At 33.9% G+C, this 19,691-nt stretch overlaps 2 pseudogenes; one reads left to right on the top strand and one right to left on the bottom strand.

The window, feature by feature from the left end:
• The first annotated feature begins 1,156 nt into the window (after positions 1 to 1,156).
• Positions 1,157 to 5,276, top strand: LOC120205980 (annotated as a pseudogene).
• Positions 5,277 to 8,059: 2,783 nt separating this feature from the next.
• Positions 8,060 to 13,027, bottom strand: LOC120205979 (annotated as a pseudogene).
• Between the last annotated feature and the right edge of the window lie 6,664 nt (positions 13,028 to 19,691).

Here is a 19,691-nt window from a genome sequence, read left to right as displayed (position 1 = left end):
CTGAGATCGGGTCGGTTCCTCTCAAAGCCTCTGTAAATGTGCTGTAATTGGATAATTGGACCTGACAGTTGATTAGCTATTAATTCACATAATCTTCCAGGGATATACAGGACCCCTGTGGGTCCCAAACTTCCTTAACATCTCTTATGTAATATAAATGATAACTTTTTTCAAGTTTTATAGTATACTAAAATTTATAGTATACTATCCGCATACAATCATTACTCAACAACACTTCTCGAATAATATTTTATTTTATTTATTTGGAGGTTGCATACAGTTACAGTCTTAACGAATTTGTCTTGTACTGATCTTTCTTTCCCCCTTTTCGGCTCTGCTTTTTTATAAAGCTAATTAAATTATAACACTTCATCGGTGTTAACATAAACGAGATGCAAATGATCATCAACTCATCAGATACACACCAGAAACAAAACAAGTAGGTCGGCAAAGCAGAAGAGGATAATGATAACGCGTCGGTTGAACATGCAGAAAAAAGGGTCAAAGCATATATGAGAGAGAAGGGGAGGGGCGTGGCAGGTGGCAATTGGTAGTTATTGGGGGGAGGGGGGCAATGGATTATATGGCGGGAATGCATTCACACACCTACGGTTTTAATTGCGTGGCAAAAACAATCAACTTAAGCTCTCTCTTACTAGGAAGGTGAAGAGGGAAAGGGGGATTGAATTGAAAAAGAATATTTAACAAAAAGAAAGATGTCATGTACCTGTAACCCACGACGTGATTGGACCACATGGCATCCATAAAATCAAGAAACATCTTCCCCCATTCTATTACGGCTGTCAGGTCCACTGCTGGATTCTGAAATGAAACACCGAAACAATATGTGTCACATGCAACAAGGGCTTGTCTATATATCATGCACATCTTCACATGCTTTGTTGATGGAGCTCTCACAACCACCAGTTGCACCATTCACCATCCTAAGCATCATTACTGCTGCCATTACCTTCATTCAATATTCAAATCTTTCTCTATTTCTTCTTCTTCTCTCTCCCCTTTTCTCTCTTTATCTCTCATCCTTTTCTTTCTCTAAGAGATTTCATTGCTGCGCCTGACAACCGCATTTCCGATCACCCATGTTTGCCACTTTCAGTGCTTGTTATTTTCGTGGTCTTTCTCCTTCCTCTTGTCATGTTTTTCTTGCTGCTTCATCAATTTTGTAGAAACAAGATGGCAAATTTGCCTCACTTGTCTAACTTTAGCTTTCTCTCTTAGTGACGTTTTAGCTGTTTAAACTTGCACGCCCCTGTTAAATATTTCAGGAGCAAATTGATATAAAGGTGTTAGAAAGGAAAACTAAACCCGTGTCCCTCTTCACATGCTTGCTATATAAAAACCATTCCTTTGAGACTTAACCTTGCCAGAAGTTTAATAGCCTCCTATTGTAAGTGTAGCTGTAGCCTTGAGGATTCAAACAACTAAATGTCATTTTCCTGTACCAAAAACTTCTTCCAGCGGTTCTGTAATGATGAATTTCAAATGGACAATGATATTTGTGGCAGTTTCTTCTCAAGTGATCTCCTTCCATCACTTGGGGCCAGAATTAACCAGACAACGAAGCTACGTAGATACATCATTTCCCCTTTCAATCCTCACTATAGGTGATGATCATAGCCATGGTTTACTCGTATATTTCTTTCAGTGTATCAAAGCTGTTCCTTATGTCCTACTCATTATTACAGGGCCTGGGAGATGTGGCTGGTTGTTCTAGTCATTTACTCTGCCTGGATCTGTCCATTCGAATTTGCATTTTTAACTTATAAGAAAGATGCACTTTTCATTATTGACAACATTGTCAATGGCTTCTTTGCTGTTGACATCGTTCTCACCTTCTTTGTTGCATACCTCGATAGCCAATCTTACCTCCTTGTTGATGATCCCAAGAAGATCGCTATCAGGTAAATGAGATTTTGCAACATTGACCGCAAAGCCGTTTTCAACTAAGAAAATCAATGTTTTTCTACTCTTCAAGCAAATAATGAGTTTATATAATCCATCCAATATCTAGGTACATATCTACCTGGTTTGCCTTCGATGTATGCTCCACCGCCCCATTTCAGTCTCTCAGCCTTATGTTCACAGATCATGGTAGTGAACTCGGGCTCAGGATACTCAACATGCTCAGACTCTGGCGTTTGCGACGAGTTAGTTCCCTGTTTGCAAGGTTATAACCAGATTCAACCCATGCCTATTCTTTTATGCAAAATCTTTAAACTTTTACAATGGGAAAAATACTATATTTACTTACAGGTTTGCTTTACTACAGACTTGAGAAAGACATCCGCTTCAACTACTTCTGGACTCGGTGCACCAAGCTCATCTCTGTAAGCCACTGGAACTTCCTCTTTTCCCACCTACATCAGAAATATTGCCTCAGTCGTCTGAAATATGGGTCATTTTCCCCTCCGGTTGGTTTCAGGTGACCCTGTTTACAGTACATTGTGCTGGATGCTTTAACTATTTGATTGCAGAAAGATACCCTGATCCTTCGAAAACCTGGATTGGTGCAGTATACCCAAATTTCAAAGAGCAGAGTCTCTGGGACAGATATAACTTCAATTTACTGGTCCATCACAACGCTTACTACAACTGGTTATGGGGATTTGCATGCTGAGAATCCAAGAGAGATGCTATTTGTTATATTTTACATGCTGTTTAATTTGGGATTAACAGCTTATCTCATCGGGAACATGACAAACCTCGTAGTTCACTGGACAAGCCGGACCCGTAATTTTGTAAGTACTCTTACACCTTTCAAAATATTTGAAATCACCATTGCCCTGCCGGGAGAACTAAACATATTGAATAAGTTTACAGTCGCATACTTGCACAACCACAGTAATTGTTGTAGGGAAAAAAAGTTAGTTTTTGTAAAAGACATTGCATCTACAGAACATTTTAACATTTTTATATGAAAAAAATCAAGGTAAAAAACCAAGTTAAAGCTAATGCAAAGATTCCTTAACATTGCATGACATCATAAATCAAGTCGGAATGCTCAGAATCTTTTAGCTAATTCGAGCATTACAAACTTCCAGTCCTTCAGATTCAACAGTGTTTTCTGTTTGAAGAGGATGTCATCTCTAGCCTGGGAGTGCAAATGACAAGAAACGTTTACCTTTTGTGGTGTTGCAGAGGGATACAATTCGAGCTGCTTCAGAATTTGCAACACGCAATCAGTTACCCTCCCGCATACAAGATCAAATGTTGTCACACATATGCTTAAGATTTAAAACAGAAGGATTGAAACAGCAAGAGACCTTGAATAGTTTGCCAAAAGCCATTCGCTCTAGCATTGCACAGCATCTCTTCTTCCACATCGTACAGAAAGTCTACCTCTTCCAAGGAGTTTCTCATGACTTCCTGTTTCAGTTGGTAATACTTCTCATGCTACCTATATTTCTCCATATCATTCTCCTTTTAGGATAAAATAGTATATTAAATAAAAAAGGCCAGAACAACGGAAATATCATAAATTTTGGTGTATTTTGAGTCAATGGTACACATACAGCAGTTTGACTTTAAATTTCATTTTTCACAAGATGCTAATGCAATTTACTACTCTGTCAAAGGTGACAGAAATGGATGCCGAGTATTTCCCACCCAAAGAAGATGTCATCCTGCAGTATGAAGCCCCAACAGATCTATATATACTTGTCTCGGGAGCAGTTGTAAGTAGCCTTGTTCTTCTCTGTGCAGACAATATAAACTAAACAAAGCCAATCTCTTACATTAATTTGGTGACTGGTTGATTCCTGATTACAGAACTTAATCTCCCATGCTGACGGGCAAGATCAGGTGAGATATTGTTTTAACATGTATAATATTTTTCTTTATGGTAATTCAACAACACTACGAAAAGTTTACCATGTCAAATGTGAATTACAGGTTATCAGAAAGTTAGCAGCAGGGGACATGTTTGGAGAGATTGGAGTTCTATGTTATAGGCCACAGCCATACACAGTAAGGACCACAGAGCTTTGTCAGATACTACGATTGAATGGAACTTCACTGATGAGCAGCATACAAGTAAATATGGAAGATGGAAGTGCCATTATGCACAATCTTTACATGGTAAATATTCCTAAGATAACTTCTAAAGTAATGAAACATTATTATTGTTATAAACAGTTGGAAGTGATGGTTTGTTCTTGCAGAAATTGAATTGTCTAGAGAGCAGCAGCTTTGACCAGCTCAATGTAGGAGCAGCAAGAGGAAGTTGTTCAGACACTGGATTTGAAGATCAACCACAGAGGTATGCATCAAACAAAGAAGCAATAGACATAGATTTCTTGGGATCAAATGCTATAGAGAAGAATCAAACAAGTAGATATTCAGATAATGGAATTTCAACAGCAGAGGATGGCCAAACAGCTCTCCATGATGCTGTTCGCAAGGGGCACATTGAAATGGTTAAGATTTTGCTTGAAGGAGGAGCAAGTGTAAATAAGCTAGATGCAAGAGGAAGGACACCAAAAGCATTGGCAGAGCAGCAGGAAAACAATAGCATATATGATCTCTTACTGAGTTATGAAAACAAAAGAAAGAAAGATGAACATATGATAGAGATTATAGGGCCAGAAACAGCCGATGACCATAAGAACGGTCAAAGCGAACATAGAAGTGGGGCTCAAAATTTCTTCAAACCACACAATTATAAAGAGGTAATAACACCGTGCAAGAAAAGAGTTACTATGCACATGCAATTCCAGAGCAGCAGTACGTCAAGTAGACAACTTGGAAAGTTGATACTCCTCCCGGATTCAATACAAGAGCTACTCAGAGTGGCTGGTAAGTCTGGCAGAAAAGAGCACTTGAAATAACCTAAAATGATAAATATAAACTTCATATGTGTCTAGAATCCAAATAGGTTAAAGAAAATAAATAATTAAAGAGAACCTTTTAAACCATGAACAGGAAGCAGAAAACCACCTTTGTTTATTTGCCTTCTTTTGCTTTATTTATTTCTTATTTCATAACCTTGTGAAACTGCAGGTGAAAAGTTTGGATGCTACACATTTAAGAAAGTTGTTAATGCTGAGAATGCCGAAATAGATGATATAGATGTCATTCGAGATGGTGATCATCTGTTTCTCCTTCAAAATGAAGGTGAAAATGTAGGTTCAGTGTGACCTGATGTTAATAAATGGCCACTCATTCGTTAATAGATGTACAGCTTGTAACCTTGTGGCAGAGCCAATGATAATGAAATAATAAAAAAACATAACAAGATCAGTTGATTTGGGAGTCACGATTGAAACTATGCTTTTAAATCAGAGAAGTCAATTACATCTGGTCAATTCCATTCATATTTTGGTTTGCAAAACTCCATCCTTGCATAATCTAAAAATTGTCTATCAGAACAAGTATTTGTTTCAATCCTGTCAAGATTAGGTGGACTAGGTAAATGCCAACATAACGTTTCTTTGTGGTCGACTAAATGGAGACCAACTCAATGATGCGTTGAACACATGTAAAAGTTAAGTCACTGCCTTGTTAATCTGGGTCCTAGGCAAGTAGCATGGTATGCCTTCATAACAAGGTAAAGTATGGAAAAATAGGGTAATTGCAAGTAGGAACAGGTGAAAGCCACCTTTACGTTTTGTTCCTCGATTTCCATATTTCCTTAACATTATATGTGTTCTCTGGCTATAATCAAGGAGGAAGCCCAACTACTCATCTCCAAAGCATTTTATACCTGATGCAACACCGATAACTTATATTCTTCATTAGTCCTAACAAGCGGTCTATTTGTGTGAGTCAACATTAGAAGTGCTACGCCAAAGACACTAAAAAAAACTTCATTGTACTAAAACAGTAAAACTTGTATATAAGCATCTCTGGTACTAGTAAGGTGTGATCACCTGGACTGGAATAGCATAAAAATAAGACTTCTAAATAATGCAAACTATTTATTTTAGCCATTTTCAAAACACCTTAGCGATACAGAAGATAGATTCTCAGTGGTCAATACCTAGAAAGAGTAAATATTGTTATGCTCCAAGCACCAAACAAAAAGCATATCATACATCAAGCAATTAACTAGTGATGTGAAAAAAAAAGATGCTCCAATCAGATCTCTGAATTTTCTCAGCCTTTTGGCTAAGCACATATGCCGCCAGCTTCATGGTCCATACCATGAAGTTCAGGACCATATTGGCATATTACTCTAACCAAAAGGCTAGATCTTAAAGTTCGACAAGCTATATTTAGTATCAAGCTTAACAGGACTTAAACCAGACTCTTTAAGATTTCTCCAAACGATTTGGAATTTCTTTGATTTTCTTTGTTCTAATCTCCTTACTAGTGGTTTTCTATTTCATCACTCTCACACTGATCGCTTTCGCGTTCACATTAAAACTACATCAAAATAAAGATCCTCAAATCATCTAAAGCAGTTTCAACTCGAAAGGAACAAATTTCTAGCAATTTCAACTTGAAAGGAACAAATTCCAATACATCTATATAAAAATGATAAATCAGGTAAATCAAATAAAGGAGAAAAACAAGGAGGGAGACGTAATACCTAGAAGAAAGATTTGTGGGGGAAACTTAGCGTTATAGTACTGAACATCTTTTATCGAACAAGCAAGCGATGTCTACGTGCTCGAAATCTCTAATCTGTTTATTTCTATTCAAAATTTACCAGTTCGGGTAGGGATTTCCCCTAGTTTGATTGGAAAAGAAAATGCAAGAAAGCGAAGTAAAATTGGGTTTTGGGCGGGAGGAACCGTTCGCGTTACTGGAGATGCGGTTGTGGGTTTTTTTTAGTGAACTACATATTTAGTACCTAAACTATCACTTTTGTTCCATATTAATACCTAAATTTTATTTTATTTTCTTCAAAACTACACCTAACATTTAATTTAGGTATTAATTTGATACCCATCGTTAAAAACTAAACAACATATCCATGAACGTAAAATCACCTATCCAAATTCAATCCGATGGTTCATAGCATAGAAGATCAACGTGATTACAAATAAAAGCCATCTTGATTAGTCATGATATCGTCAAATTCAACCCTACGAAAACATAAAATAACAAGAACGACCAAACAAACTGAGAAAGAAAACAAAAAATGTGTCACAAAGACAGAAAAAGTCATAAAGGTAGAGAAAAACGTATCACAAAGGTAGACGTATTCTTATTAAAAAAACTACAATAGAAACAAAGAGAGAAGAGAACCCGACGATTGGCAACCAACATCAAAACTAGTGTCGTCGCCAGTCAGACAAAATAAAAGAAGAAAAAGTTGATATGATTTATAGAAATCGATATAAACCCTAAAAAAATAAGGAGAACAGAGAACGGCTAGGATTTTGACTATGTAGAAATACATTACATTACATAAAGACTTGGACGAATTTCACCATACTATAAACTCTAACCTAAACTTTAAATATGTAAAAATTTTATAATATTCTAATTGAATCTTTAAATATCAATATTGTACCAATCAAATATTTCCATTAATTCAAAATGAATATTAAATATGAGTTTAGATATGATCAAAACATAAGCATCAAATTTTAAACTCATATAATCTTTCTATATAAATGATAAAATTGATATCATTTTAAAATTTAATATGTTTATATGTTCCATATATACATATTTAAAATTTTGATTCACACGCACGAACCGAGTGATTTCTATGGTAAAAAAAGTATTGTTATTCCTTGAGGATTCGGGTTCGAGCATCATAGATGCCAGAAGCGTGAGCGTTCAATGTTAAGAGGTTAAGAGTTTTTTTTAATATATATTACCTTGTATTTACCTCAAATTAATAAAAAAATAATTAGCAAAAAGGATTGTGACAATCCTCCCTATGGGGAGGTACTTGAGATTTTGATTATATATATTTAATACCAAGTGATTAAATAATGAAAGAATTTGATTAATATACTAATAAAATATTGATACATTGAGGATTTGAGGGTATATGATGATAATTAACCCAAAAATCTTTTACTAATTTCAAAAAGATATTGGATTAATCTCTTCCCCCCCCCCCCTTTTATATTACTTTTAATAATTGTTGATTGACATCTTCTGTACAACATTCTCTTTCCAATTGGTTCGATACGTAATCTAATTTAGAGACAAAAGAATATGAAATCAACCATGGGCTTCACCCCACATGGTCAAAAGATAGTTGTGGCACCTGCTGTGATTAAAAAAGAAGTGTCCATGGCCTGCCCTTTTGGGTCCAATGCCCTCCCCACTCGGACCAGCCATAATGTCCCCAAATCTCTTAAGGTTGTGCCCGTATTCCACAACAATCTTCTCGAACACTTCCACTTCGAACATGTTGAGTTTCAGCTTAGGGTTCATCCTGTCTCTCACGAAAGCAAAACCCAGTTGGTCCCTTGGGTTAAAGCCTTCTAATTCGTTGAACAAGAGGCAGGAGAAAAGGTTGCTTCTCGGTCCATGTTTTCTCAAGATCAGTGCACTATCTGGTACATCTGCAGTCCACCAAAGCAATCGTGTTTGAGAATCAGGGTTGAATTATGATTACACAATATGGTGCAGATATTCTGAATTAAAAATTATTTGAAAATTTAATGATTAAATTAAAAAATTTAAAATTTTAATAATTAAAACAAAATTTTAATTAATTTAACCGAACAAACTAACCGATTGATTAAAAGTTTAAAACCCATATCAATCAACTAATTTATTAAATATAAATATAAATATAATTGATTCAGTCATTCAATTAAAACATTGTTATAAACATGTCACTTTGTTATTAAAATAATGATTTTAGCTCAAAACTTACATGTTCTATCAATTTGATAATAATTTAAAACAAACGAATTTATTAAATCAAAACAACAAATAGACAATTGCATTATAATATAAGCCAACAACAAATTATTATTTAATTGTAATTATAAATCAATATGACTTTTAAATAAAACTTTTGGGAACTAAAATTATTATCGTATCAGATCAGATCACTATTATGTTTAAATAATCTATTTATAATAATATTTTAATTTATTAATTGTACCATAATTCTTAAAAAACAACTAATTTATAATCGAAATAATAATTAAATAAAACAAAACTTATTTTATCCTAAAAAACCCTACACAAATTTAGGCCTGTAAATGAACTGAACGTTCAACGAACCGTTCATGAACCGTGCGGCGGGAAGTTCGTTTATGTGCGTTTATTTATTAAATGAACGAACATGAACAAGATTTTTTGTTCGTTTAATTAAATGAACAAACATGAACATAGGTCTCGCTCGTTCATTTACGTTGGTGAACGTTCGGTTATGTTCGTTTGGTTATGTTCGTTTATGTTCGTTCGATTATGTTCGTTTATGTTCGTTCATTTATGTTTAACACAATCTTCTTAAATCAATTTTGGTGACCAATTTGTAAGTATCTTAAAAATATTAATATGATATTTTGATGACCTACTCCATAATTAACCCAATTTTATTTGGAGATTAAATCCAATATGTTAACCTGTGAGGCACCTCGCACTTATATTCATTTTCCCCATTTTTTCCCCAAATTTTATTGTTCACTGGAGAGTGGAGACGATCTCTGAAAGATTCAAAACAAGTTATATTATAGTGCAATATGAAGTTTTACAGGTCTGTTTTCATCTCTTTCCTGTTTTATTTGACTTAATAGTTGATACATAAAGTTATTGTGGGTATCTTCACATCTAAAACTCAAGAAAACATAATACTTCTTTATAGAAATAGATGGGAAGATAAAGGTAAAAATCGGAAGTATATGAGCATCAGTAAAAAGAAAAATATATAAAATTTGCCAGAAAATAAAACAAAGGTTTCTATGCAATTTCTGAAAAAGAGTGTAGTAGCAGAAAATGATTGTTCATATGTAATCATGGAACACTAAGATAAATGTTATAGCGTTAAATTAAAGTCGTGTGAATCATTTAATATCTTTAAAAGATCGATCGAAATATTTGATATCTTCAAACATTTCATCACAGCTAATAAGCTCTTACGCTATTTATCACTGTAGATTTGGTTGATTTGCATTGTCGACTATTTTTCATGAAAGAACAATGGAAGGTAGGGTCTCCAACGTTTATGTTCGTTTATGTTCGTGTTCATTTATGTTCGTGTTCGTTTATATTCGTGTTCGTTTATGTTCGTTTATTTATTAAATGAACGAACATGAACAAGTTATATTCCTTAATAAACGAACATGAAAAAAAAAAATTTGTTCGTTTATGTTCGTGTTCGTTTATGTTCGTTTATTTATTAAATGAACGAACATAAACATACCTTCGTTCGTGTGCGTTCGGTTCGTTTACAGGCCTACACAAATTGCACTCCTATAGCCACACGTTTCAACATTATTAAAATCTATAATTGGGACCCCAATTGATTAATATTTGATTAAAACGTCTCTTTTGCATGTGATCACCATTGGAGCTTTCTCTCCATGGTTTTCAAAACCGGACCGGTTAGCGAACCGATCATATTATCGGTTTACTGGTTCAATCGATCGAATCGATTTGACCGATCGGAAGAACCGAACGGCGTCATAATTATTTAAAAAATTAAATTAAAAATACCAAAAATATTTAATAAAAATAATTTTTTATATCACAAGTCATATTCAAAGCAAGTCATAACATATATAAGTTAAAAATCATAAAATCAAGTGAAACAAAATGATTCAAATTAACTACAACATAATATTTAAGGTAAAATATATTAAATAATAAATATAATTATATAACTATAATTAAAAAATAAATTTAGGGTTAAAAAATCATAACAAAATGATATTGTTTGGTTTAATTTTTTTTTAAAAAACAATCCCACATAGCTAAGAAACATAGAAGAGCATCCCAAAAGTCTAAAGAGTAAAAATATGAGAACAAAACAATCTCACATTGCTAAGAAACATAGAAGCGCATCACAACTAACTTCTATAAATAATAGAGGTAATTTGACATTCAAAAATCATGGAGCCTTTTGGTGAGCATTGAGTGAACTATTCTTTCACTTCAATTAAACTCGAATTTTAGGCTTCAATCGAGTTTCTAATTTTTTTTTGAGTTCAAGCTTTTTTGAATTCAAGTTTCAATATTATATTTCGAGTTTTAGTTGAACTTGATAATTTTTAGCTTGTGAGTTTGAGTTGAGTTGAGCTTACTTTTAAAGTTTTCAAGTTCGAGTCGAGCTCAGCAATACTCGAGTTCGACTTGGCTTGTTAACAAACGACGTTGTTTGGTTTAATTTAAAAAAAAAATCCATGTTTTTCCCGGTTTTAAGCCGATCCGATTTGAACGGTTCAACGGTTCTGATCGGTTCACTAATAGTGATTCAATCGGTTTAGATTGAACCGGACTAAGCAACGGTTCCCGGTTGAACCGATTGAACCAGTCGGTCCGGTCCGATTTTCAAAACAGAATTTCTATCAAATTCCTACAAATATGTCTGTACTATTTAATCTATCATTTTCACCCTAAATTAATAAAATAAAAATATACCCTAAATTAATAAAATAAAAATATATTTGATATTATACTATTTATATTATTATTTTTTCTATAATGACTAGTAAAATATAATGTAATATTCATACAGTTCACCTTGTGTAATCAAAGTTGGCTTGACCAATAACCTTAACAAAATTTCGTCTCTTCATGCAAAGCAAGTAAAAGCATTCAAAAAGCAAATCACCAAAGAAATAATTAAAATCTTCACCTGTGGTATAAGGGAGCTTATCTTGAGTCCAAGGCTGCAACCCTCTTTCACAGTAAGTCTCCATTTGCCTCGTCAGGCCATCTATATCGGACCATTTCCTCCACCGTACCGTCGCCATCGCTTCTTCCATCGTATGAATATAGTACGGATGCTTCGATATCGCCATATCGGCATCCTCCGATACAATAAGAGAATGTATCAGTAACAACGGATCGACGGTTAGTTGAACCTTCGCGTCCATCCAAACGCTGAATTTCGAATTCGGGAAAAGTCTATGGACTAAATATTTTGGTATCACACCGTTCATCGCGGGGTTTTCGTAGAGTTTATCGGAAAAAACCTCGACGATTCTCCAGACTCCGACTTTATAATCCGGCGAGTTTTGTGGGATTAATTTATGAAAATAAAGTCCTTGGAGGGTTATGTCATCGATAAACATGAAGAAACAAGCAATCTCTAGGGTTTTCGATCCGAGACCTATCGGTTGCCGGATTTTGTCATGATCATTGAAGATCGCAGATGCTACAACAACTCCATTGCAGCTTTCCATGGCCATTCGATCTGAATTATACCATAAACAAAAAACTCTTAAGAGAAATTGCAAATACAAGATGAGAATTCAGATGAAGAAACTAACCAGAATCACTAACTGGAAACTCCTTTAAAAATCTACAAGGGACATTGATATCATTGTTGGTATGATTGAAATAAGAAAATCTCTCCTTGAAATTCAAATTTCCTCCAAAAGTGTCACGTTTCGCCTGTAAATACTTCAAAGCCGGCGAAAATGCAGATGAATTCTTACACGAATTGTGGATCTCCTCCACCACCTTCCCATAACCTGATCACGAAATAAAACACTCTATATCCCAAAATCACTAAACAGAAATCAAAATCGAAAACTCCATTAAGAAAAGGCTGAGAAAAAGGCTTCATATTCATACCAGAGAAGAAAACAGGGGAGGAGCAAGAATGGCGGTGGGTGGTGATGGCATACTTGTGTTCGCCGTAGGAAGGAGGGTAATGGAAGAGTGGGGATTGAATTGGATCGAACGGTGAGGATCTGAAGAAGCAATTGTTGTGGAGACTTTGTGGTAAATGCAAGGAAAAGAGTGGTGAAGAGGTACAAAACAGAGAAACAGAGGAGTTTTGATTGGCAGAACAGAGGAGTTTTCGCGGTGGCGGTTGCCTTCCCCATCGAAGCGTTTTTTTGCCACTTCTCATTAATGTGACCTTCCTTCTATAACGTTTTCCAATGTTGATGTTGTCATCGTCACCGTCATTGGTGTCTTCCCCCCCCTTTTCGTTTTTTAATTATAATTTAACTTATTATTATTTGATAAATAAAAATTTAATTGAAGAATTCAATAGAAATAGATGTTATAATAAACTTTTTATAAATTTGGGTAAATATAATGTAGAATATATAAAAAATATATCATTATTTCAGGTCCGATCAAATAAGAGATTTTTACCATAAACATGTTCTAACTCAGTTGCACATTTTATAAATTTGACTCGGTTCAATTCAAATTTTAATTCTTTTCTTAAAAAAATTAATCTTATCAAGTCAATTGAGTTGAAACTCATCAAATTTAAATTAAGGGTAAAATAAACTAATGGTTATATGATAATAGGGTGTTGTTTTATTTAGCCTCTTAACTATTAAAGTTATAAAACAATATTTTAGTTATAGGACGCTGTTTTGTTGAGTCGTTGACTATTAAAATTTAAAAAATGGTTACCCGACTATTCAAATATTTTAAACTCATCATTTTTTGTTAAAAAATTGAAGGCAGCCTGAGCTTAACGTCAAACCTGATGACTGGATATGATAAAATTTGATTCTAGAATCTCAAACGACCTTTATGTCCTAATCAACAAGTTAACATCCACCTCAAACAACCGTCAAATTTTTAACAGAAAATGATGAGTTTAGAACATATGAATAGTCGAATGACCATTTTGTATTTTTTAATAATCAAGAGTCTCAACAAAGCAACAAAGCAACGCCCCTATAATCAAAGGACCATTTTATAACGAATTATTATTTGATGGAATCAACAAAACAGTCTCTTATAATTGGGGAACATTTATGTACTTTACCCTTAAATTAATTGGGCACTCCTACACCGGATCATAGAGAGCAATAGAAAACCCAAATAACTGCCCTCCATGGCTGGGTCTTGTATTGGTTTGTCCTGGTTGTAACCCCAGGATCCTTGCCTTCCTCTAATGGCCCAACCAGCCTAATTTTTGTTTGCATCTTTCAAGACAACTCTGAAACCCCAAATTTAATTTATGGGGGCAGGTTTCCCCGAGCAAATGCAGTAAACTAAAAGTTATTACATTTTAGATCCCTAAACGATTGATTCAGTCAAAAAATTCAAACGTTGATAATGAAAAACGAAAAAAAGTTAATTACACCAAATGTTCGCAAACTATCGTTCAAATTTTAAATTAATCTTTAAACTCTAAAATATTTTAATTGAAATTCAAAATATTGTATCAACCAAGTCCTACTACTAGTCTTGTGGCCTTAGTCGTCAATTAGTAAATGATAGTTTAGATATAACACTAGCATATATGCATTTTGTGAATTACACTGTAATTGCATGTGCATCTGCTCTTGAACAACTTAGATTTGATACGTTAAAAAACAAATAGCATTAATAAGGGTTAGGAGGGGTGTTTCTTTATTTTTCAATACAATCCAAATCATCCATGTGTACAAGGACGGAGTTAGGAACTTTGTACGTAGGCCAAGATAAAATTATAAAATTTTTGGGTGATCAAAACCTGAACATTGTTTTTCTAAAATGGGTTAGATTAAATAAATTATTTTTAAAGGACTAGGAATGAAAAAAATCATTTAGTTAAAGGGCTAAAAAACTTAAATTGAATAATCCAAGGTTGGGATGGACTAAAATTGAAATATCCCCATTTAATAGATGGAGTTAGTGAATCCAAGCTCCATGCTCGTCCCTCAGCAACCCACCAGCTATACCAATAATTTCTACTGAATTTGAGGCCCCATCCGAGATTTAGCAACACCAAACCTGGTGCTGGTTTCTTCCAGTCCACCCAACGAGACAAGACTTGTGATTTACAATTCATCTCTAACCATAGATTAAAAGGACGGATGAAAACGTTTAACGTCCAAACTTCAAACTCATGGTTAAATTCACGGGAAGGTTTAATTGGTACAACACTAATCCCATCCTAAATTATTAATAATAGCACGTAATATATATATATATACACACACATTTTTAAGAGCTTAATAAGGTGGTGTTATCCGTTTTGGAAATGCATCTTAAGATTGATGGATTGAGCTTAGAGATATAGGTTCTTGCTAGTCAAATATGAGTTAGAAGTATTAGAACTTGAGCTCTTAGATACTCTTCGATATTTAACTAATAAATAATATGATCGGAGTAAGGAAACATGATAACTTAAGCAGATAATATAGATGAGAATGTAGAGTGAAAGGTTGGACTTGAGCACATGCATATCTCTGGGTTGTCTAAATGAATATTGTTTTTTATGTATAAATTTTTCTTAATCTGTTTGAATTATAAATGTAGTTGTTTGAACCTAAATTTTTTAGGATGAATAAATATTACTTTTAATTATTAAAACCAATGTTTAAAGTCGGGTATTTGTGGCTGTTGTGAGAAAGATTTATGATAGTTGATTATGGGGCCATTTTCTTTTCTATCTACTTCTGTAATTCATACGAATGAACAGATCAGACCAGACCAGACCAGACCGGACCTTATCCCTTTCTCCCACTCTCATTGCCTTATCTTTCCTTGCCCCCCCCCCTTATTCAGAGCGCAGTGCCCCTGCTAAACAGTCCTTGTTATCCCACGTGTCGACTGCCGACACCAGCACCTTGTTAAGAAGAAAACCACGTGTGGGTCGATCCAACCCGGTCCATACGTTAAGGTCTCCACTCTCCATGCCACCACTTTTGTCAAGCTAATTGACAACAACCTCAACGATATTTTTAAAAAGAAACCAAGTCAATAATTTCTTATTCATTCGCAGTTTCGTACGTACCAAAGTGACGACGTTTAGACGTCAAGTGTAAAGACTCTACCGTACGTCCACGTGTCAAGCGTACAAACAACTTGGGGTGTGTGTGGAATGAAATATGAGCTTATTGTCATGGCACGTGGAATGAAATCTGAGCTTATTGTCATGGCTCAGGGACCTGGAAATGGAATCTATTAAGAGAGAGGCTGGCTGGCCAACTTGAGGGACAACTAATATTCCATTTTTTATGTATATTTTAGTATTGTATATATAAAAGAAAACTGAAAAAATGGGCAGTGGAATGTCATGTCATTAAATTACGGACAGTGTAATTCGTTGTGTTCATATAGACAACGTCGATTGTCAATTGGTCAACTAAGTGATATGTTCATTGCATCTTAACCAAGATATGGTATAGTATTTTTTTTTAGATGTTTAATGTTATTGTTAAAAAAATAGTCTTTTGAGAAAATAAATAAGGGAGGAATGTGAGCATGAGAACATGGTTGAGAATGTTTATATGTTTCTGATGAAGCAGAAGAGCAGTCAGTTTATTTCAGTCAATAATGGAATTGAATTGCAGTACTGCAGTACAGTTTCTATCGACATGGAAAGGTGGTGTGGGGGACACAATCCCCGTTGCACCCTCTCCTTCTGGTAGCGGGAAACATTGTCGATGAAAAGACGTGTCTATTTCACAATCACTGTCTCACTGTCACTCCCTTTAGCCCCTCCTCCCACACAGTTTGTTGACCGCTACTTAATAATGGCTACTAATTTGAGTTGATATGAACTCATTAATTCTTTGTCACAACTGTAAAACGACTAAAAATATCATAAAAGCATAGAAATGCATATTATTAAGGTAGATAAAAATATATCATAAATGCATATTTATTAAAAATTAAAATAAACAAATAAAAAACAAGTATACGATATAAATGCCAATTTAGAAATGGTCAAAAACATCAATATAATTTTAAGAGTGTTCGAAGTAGCATCTGGATTAAGGCTCAATTTTGAAGAGAGGTGTATAAAGGATCGGGCAATAGTAATCAAATGTGGTTGGGAAAATTTTCTTACTAAGTATCTTAGCCTTCTGCTGGGACAGTTGAGGAGCTTGTAGATTTATGGAAGTCAATTTTGGATAAGTTTCTTTCAAGATTAGATGGGTGGAAGGGGAAGCTTCTCTCTTTTGGTGGAAGGGGAAACTTACATTTGGTATGAGTTCACGAATTAGTAGAGTCGTGAGAGGCTGTTTAATATGGAATGGATCCGCTAATAGGTTGTATTCTCCGAGAAGCTTCTGTGTTTACGCATCCAGTTTTAAGGCTGATAAGGATTTATTTTAGAAATTGGTGTGGGGCAAATTTAGCTCCACCTAAGATAAAAGATCTTATTTGGAATGTCGATAAACAAAGAATTCTATATTTAGGGTGCGTTTGGTTCACGGAATGTAAGATTACCAGTGGGAATAAAAGATTACCAGGGAATAAGATTACTGAAAATGTTGTATTTTGTGTTTGGTTGGTTCAGCATGAATGTAAGATTACTGTGTTTGGTTAAAGTAATAAAAGATTATTGGAATGTATATTTGACCAAATTGTCCTTATTATATATTTGTATAATATTACAAATTGTAAAATATTTATATATTTTCTTTAAAAAATTAAATTCATAATATTTATATAATTTTTTTTACAAAATTAAAAATATAAAAAAGGTTTAATGAAAGGGTAAAAAAATTTTAACCCCTGAACTTTATATAAAATTTTAATTATAGATTTTTTTTTGTAAATCTAAAATAATTTAAGGATAAATTTGTAATTTAACCTTCGTAGAATTTTTATTATTCAATGACAGAAGAATGATATTTTTGAAAAAAAATAAAAATTTAAGGGCATTTTAGTCTAAAACGCCGGTAATGTTACAATACCTAAGGAAATGGAGGTAATGACATTCCAGGTAATATACCCAAAAAATCTACTATTGTTAATAAAACATTACCTGGAATGAGATTCCCGGCCAACCAAATATGAGAATGTGGGATTCTCATCCCATGGGAATCCCACAATCCTTGAACCAAACACCCCCTAAGTGGAATTAGCTAAACGGGGTGTTTCGAATTTGGAGTCACGAGTGTGTGTTTTGTGTCACAAGGAGAAGAAGACAAATAAATCATTTATTTTTTCATTGTGAGATTGTGTGGAGAGTTTGGCAGACATGGTGTTTGTTTTGGAACCTTAACCTTGTTTTTCCGGATAATGTGAAATCCTTCCTTATTGTTTAGGATAGTCAATCGATTCAAAGCTCTTTCAAACCAATTTGGAATATGACATTTTTGGTGGTAATTTGGACCATATGACTTGTTGGTAAAATAGACTGCTGCAAACCGAGGTTAACACGGTCGCTCCGAATTCCGTACATCCGAAACCGGAGTGGACTGCTGGTGGTATTGCACTTCTGATCGGAAAGCACGGAGAGAACAACTTTAGAAAACACTTGGAGAGTGAATTCTAATTGTAGAGAGTGTGAGTTGAGAAGCTAAATTCAACTCTCTATTTATAGGCTAGAAGTAAGAGTAAATTCGTCCAACAAGAAAATTAAATTAAATTTGATTTTAATTATGAATTTAAACCCTTTTGTAACTCCTCTTGATGAATATGGTTAAAAAAAGAGTCAATGTTCATTGCATAAAAATTAAACAGTTATAACTCCTAAAATTAAATCATATAACTCATGTAACTCCTGATATTAACAGTTTGTCTCTCCCATGAACAAAGTTGGAAATCAGTCCAGATACATCTTAAATTCAGATTTAATTTAGAAAAATAACTGTTTAATTTATTTAATTTCAGACAACTAATAATCGGTTGTTATCATCTGAAATATTCGAACTTTAACAGTCTCAGTAGCCTATAAATATCAGATGAATCTTTCACATTTTTCGTTTAATATTTCAGAGAAAAATTCCTTACGAATTTTCTCTAAAAAGATAGTATCTATGTGGACGTATCAAAGACACGTATTATCACGCCTTGTTCTCTATCACTCAACAAGGGAATGGAGAATATAAACCTTAAATACCATTCCCACTAGTATTTCCAACTCTACGTGGGATCGAGCATTACCAATATGACTTTGTAGAAATGATGTTATGTTCAGCAATAGAAGCTGTTGTGGAAATGATATTCTTTAGTTGGCTATTTTTAGGAAGTCCAAGGAGGATGTTGCTGGTAACTGGTGTTTAAAGTGATTGGTAGAGGTGTGATTTTCTGAGTATTTACTAGATCTCTTGGCCCTATCCGGTTTTTATCTTTGGAGGTTGTTTTGCTTAATCTTAATATTATATTATCAAAGATCTGATCGTATCGATAAATGAACTCATACATTAACAATATATCAAATATAAACAAAAAAGAGACCACCCGAGTTCCACACATTAGAAATACAAAGGCTAACACATTTACGAGCCTGGATATCCGAATATAACTACTTAAATTAAATGCATTAAAAATATGTATATAATGAGTCTAAAAAGAAATTAAAAATTAAAAGATAAAGTTGACATGAATTTAAATATTCAAATTTAAGCATGAACCAAACAAACTAGTAATTAAAAAATTTGTTGTTATTTTTTGAACTCTTGAATTCGAACATCATGTATGTAGAGTGTACAGATATTCATTGTCAAAAGATTGTGAAATTTTAAATAGATATTATCTTGTATTCACACCGAAATTTTAAATATAAAATAAAATTTAAATCTATTATATGTATAAATAAAAAATATTTAAATTTATCATAAATTTAGATAAAATGAAAAATATCCATATCCGAATATCCGAAATCGCATAATCAACTACCGTCTAATTAATGCATGTTTTAGAATGGAGAAGTCATGTTTTGC

This window comes from Hibiscus syriacus, unplaced genomic scaffold (assembly GCF_006381635.1).
Source record: "Hibiscus syriacus cultivar Baekdansim isolate YM2019G1 unplaced genomic scaffold, ASM638163v2 tig00013285_pilon, whole genome shotgun sequence".
NCBI classification, from domain to species: Eukaryota; Viridiplantae; Streptophyta; class Magnoliopsida; order Malvales; family Malvaceae; genus Hibiscus; species Hibiscus syriacus.
This window is presented reverse-complemented; position numbering and strand designations above follow the sequence as displayed.